Source organism: Orycteropus afer, unplaced genomic scaffold (assembly GCF_000298275.1).
Source record: "Orycteropus afer afer isolate SDZICR_OR568_19922 unplaced genomic scaffold, OryAfe1.0 scaffold00039, whole genome shotgun sequence".
Classification (NCBI taxonomy): Eukaryota; Metazoa; Chordata; class Mammalia; order Tubulidentata; family Orycteropodidae; genus Orycteropus; species Orycteropus afer.
The window spans coordinates 10,904,496-10,909,433 of NW_006921626.1; positions in this window are offsets into that span (position 1 = coordinate 10,904,496).

Below are 4,938 nucleotides of genomic sequence, written 5' to 3' on the forward strand. Positions count from 1 at the left end.
CCAGCTTCTCAGATTATTTGCTCAGCATACAGATTGAATAAGTATGGTGAAAGGATACAACCCTGACACACTCCCTTCCTGATTTTAAACCATACACTATCCCCTTGCTCTGTTTGGACGACAGCCTCCTGGTCTATATACAGGTTCCTCATGAGCACAACTAAGTGTTCTGGAATTCCCATTCATCTCAATATTATCCATAATTTGTTATGATCCACCTAATTGAATGCTTTTGCATAGTTAATAAAACACAAGTAAACATCTTTCTGGTATTCTTTGCTTTGAGCCATGATCCATCTGACATCATTCCACATCCTCTTCTGAATCCAGCTTGCATTTCTGGAAGTTGTTGATGTACTGCTGCAACCATTACAGAAGCAGATTGCCTCATCTTTCTCCTGCAGAATGGCCGGTGGGTTTGAACCACCAATCTTTTGCTTAGCAGCTTAATGCTTTAATTATTGCACCAAATTACACGTATTCAGAAATGTTTCTAAAATTTCGGCTGAAACTCCAGTGTTGTCTCTAGCATACAGACACTCACATTGTCTATACAAAAGGTTTCTATGTAAATGATTCTGAAGGACACCGTTTTTCTTAAGCATTGACAAAAATGTTTGATATATACTTCAGATATTTTTCCTTCTAGCACTACAAGATCAACAAGGTTTTAAATTTCTCATTTTAAAATAAATTATTATGTGAATAGTTGAAGTTGCCTAGAAAATGAATGATATTTTATGGTCTTGATTTGTAATTTTTCAATAAGTTGTTTTCTCATTTGAGTACATATATGTTTTCCAATAAGTGGAACCATAAATCTAAAATGCAGCCTATATAGATGTCATTTTTAAAAGGCTATAGATATTTCATGTTTGAAAATATTTGATTACATTTAAGTATGCTGGGTAAAAATTTTAAGGGTACTTTCTTAATAATTTAAATTATTGACATTTTGTTATATTTAGAAAATTTCATTCTTTCAAATGTACTGTTATGTAAAACTGAGCTTTTGGTTGTTTTTCTCATTTGTAATTACTTTTTTTTTTAAATTAAACCATGTGCTTTGACAAGCCATGATTGTCAGTCTCATGAATATACGTTTTTTAACAATCAACTTTAAGCACCACTTGTGTCTAATATTTATATCAGTTGTTGTTGTTGTTATTTGTCGTGGAGTCGGACCCGACCCATAGTGACTCCTCCTTGGGTTTCCAAGGCAGTATCACTACGGAAGTAGATTGCCCAACCTTCCTTCCGAGGAGTGGCTGGTGGGTTTGAACCGCCAGCCCTCTTAGATAAGTAGCATTCATGAAAAGACTCTGGTGGTACAGATATTCGCGTTGGCTGCTAACCCAAAGGCTGATGATTCGAACCCACCCAGCTGCTCCTTGTACAAAGGCCTAGCAAACTGCTTACAAAGATTATAGCCATGAAAACGCTATGCAGCAGTTCTTTTCTTGATGGCAGCTAACAACAGTAGTAATGAGGCACTCATATTTTAGCTTAAACAAATTATTTTGTTTTGAAGAAATAACATTAGTGTTATTTTGTTCTTTTTTTTTAAACATTTTACTGTGATTTGGGTGAAAATTTACATAGCAAATTGGTTTTCCATTCAATAACTCATACACATTTTTGTTTTCTGGTATTAATTGCCATCCACGCAATACAGCACTCTTTCCACTTCCTCCCTGTATTTATTGTTACCATTCATACTTCTTTCCTATCCCTTCCTGCCTTCTAAGCTTTATCCTTGGGCAAATGCTGCCCTTTTGATCTCATGTGTCTGGTTTGTTCTAGGGAATGTGTACCTCCCTGGTGATACTGTTTAACTTATAAGCTTGTGTGTTATTGGCTGAAAGCTGAGCCATCAAGGTGAGTTCTGTTCCAGGCCTGATGGGTGTCTCAGGGCCATAGTCTTAGATGTTCTATCAGCCTGTATCAGATCAGTAAGCTTGATCTTTTTAATTCTGTTTCACGTTTTTGTCCCACTCTATCCAGGACCTCCTATTATGATCCTTCTCAGAGTAGTCAGCAATGGTAGTCGGGCACCATCTAGTTCTCTGGTCTCATGGTTGTGTAGGCTGGGGTTCACATGGTCCATTAGTCCTTTGGACTAATTGTTTCCTTGCATCTTTGATTTGTACCAGTTCTTACACAGTATAAAAAATGTTGGATTTCTGCATAGTAACAGGAGATACTTTAGACTGCAGTTCATTATTAATATAATTGCTTGTTCTCTCACAGATTCAGAAGATTTAGGTGTATGATATTTAAATGGAACATTAATAAATGTATCTCCATTGGTTGTCACTTTATTCCATAAGTTCATTTCTAATATTTTATTTATAAATTCTTAAATTTATAAATATGAAAACACTGCATTTACAACTTAAACAAGAATTACAATGAACAAATGATACAACTAAAGTAACAATTATTTAGAATCAGTGGCAACCACATAATTCTAGTGCAGTGATGAATTGTGATGTAAAGAGCACTGTATGGTTTGCAAACAGGAGGCCTGCTTATCATTGGTCCTTGTGACATCCTGTGACACAATGAATTAATGAATTGAATTTAGAATTTAATATTAATTAACTTGACAATTAACCATTGCACTATTTACCAATCAGAACAATAAATGTTTCAATACTACAACAAGTGCTACAGTTATACCAATGTTTATCAGAGAATAAATTGCAAGGTGGAAAGTAGAAGATCCGTGAAGTCAAGGATTCTTTTTGCCTTTAGGAAAGATTTAGATTTTGAACTGATTCTGGGTGACAGAGGGGCAAGGATGGGAGAAGAGAGAGAAAATGACTTTGACAACAGCAAGAGGGAGCAGGAAGCAATTTCACAAGAATGGTAAGAGGGTGAGGTCAGGGTCTAGAGAAAAGGTTACCCAGAGACTGCCCAGTGCCAACAACTTTGGGAAAAGGCAAGAGCTCAGAGACAGGACTGTGCAGGTTCATGGATGCTGAAGCAAGGCATCAGGGCTTCCAGCTCTCCAGAACCTGGCTTGGAGGCAGCAGCAGGCCAGGATGCAAGGAAGAAGGAACAGTCAGGCTGACATGTATCAGCAGGCACCAGTGTGGGTTCATGGTCGGTGGCAGAGGAGCTGTCTGGTGCTTTGAGCTATGTAAGTCCCTCTGGAACTTCTGCCCAATCATGTGGAGTGCCCCAGTGAAGGCTGATACTGCATTTCCTGCCAGTCAAGTGAGGGGAATCAGGGTTAGAGATATTTTTAAGAAATTAAAGAGGTAATTTTGCCAGCACATGTTGTTGTTGTTGTTAGGTGCCATCCAGTTGGTTCTGATGCATAGTGACCTCACATACAACAGAATGAAACAGTACTGAGTTCTGTACCACCCTCACAATTGTTGCTAAGTTTGAGCCCACTGTTACAGGAACTGTGTCAATCCAAATTGTTAAGAGTCTTCCTCTTTTTCTCTGACCCTCTATTTTACTAAATATCATGTCCATCTCCAGGCACTGGTCCCTCCTGATAACATGTCCCAAAGTACACAAGGCATAGTCTTGACAGTCTTGCTTCTAAGGAGCATTCTGATGGAACTTCTTCCAAGACAGATATTTTGTACTCTGGCAGTCCATGGTATAGTCAATATTCTTGTCAATACCCTAATTCAAATGCATCAATTCTTCTTTGGTCTTCCTTATCCTTTGTCTAGCTTTCCCATGCATATGAGGCAACTGAAAATATTATGGCTTGGGTCAGGCATACCCTACTCTGCAAAGTGATATCTCTGTTTTTTGATACTCTAAAGAGGTCCAGCACATGCAAGTCTGCATTTCATAGTGTCTCCAGATATTTGTATGTATACCAAGTAAGTGAGGCAGAACAGTCCTAAACCAGGCAACACTGACAGATACATGAGTGCATGCAGAGCCAACAAACATCGACTACCAGCAAATAGAGTTGCTGTACTTAGCACCAAGCTGGGCAGTAGCAAGCACTAAACTTATTATTATTATTGAATAAATCATATGCAACAAAAGGGTTAAAATGTCCTGAGGGGTAAGGGCTGAAGAGAAAATCTTTAGATTCTGTTTTAAGTAAACCAGCTGTAACATATAATTTTGGGACAACCACCAGGAAGCCCCTGTGACAAAATGGTAGCAGTTGTTGAAGTCTGGGTGATGGGCAGATAAATGTCCACTGTACTCTTTTCTCTTCTTTACTATATATCTGAAAATTTCATAATAAAAAGTCATTTTAAAAAACTCTAAATCCTCTGAACATCTACACCTAAGAGAGAGAGAGTCTTAGGAAGTTTGCTTAGCTAGACCAGTCTCTTTGATTAGGATTTGAGGGGGTGTTTGGATGGCAGCCAGGTGAGGAGTTGGTGAGCTGGGTTTAAGCTGGAGGATGGGAATGCTTCCTGGGATTCTGACATGGAGAAGAATTGATGCGATGGAAGACAGAATTAATGACACTGAAGACAAATACCTGAATACTACTTTGGAAAAGGATCAATCAGAAAAAAAAAATCAAAACAAAATGAAGAAGGCCTAAGGTTCATGTGGGATACCATCAAAAGGAATAACTTACGTGTCACTGGAATTCCAGAACAGGAAGAGAAAACCAAAACCACTGAGAAAATTGTCCAAGATTTGCTGGAGGAGAACTTCCCAGAAATGATGAGAATATATCCAATCAGGAAGTCCAAAGAACCCCAAACAGGATAGACCCCAAAAGAAAATCACCAAGACACATCATCATCAAACTCATCAAAACCAAAGGCAAAGACAGAATTCTGAAAGCCTCATGGGAAAAACAAAAAGTTACCTACAAAGGACAGCCAGTAAGAATAAGCTCTGATTTCTCAGCAGAAACCATGCAGGCGAGAAGGCAATGGGATGGTATATATAAAACTCTGAAAGAGAAAAATTTTCAACCAAGAATTATATACC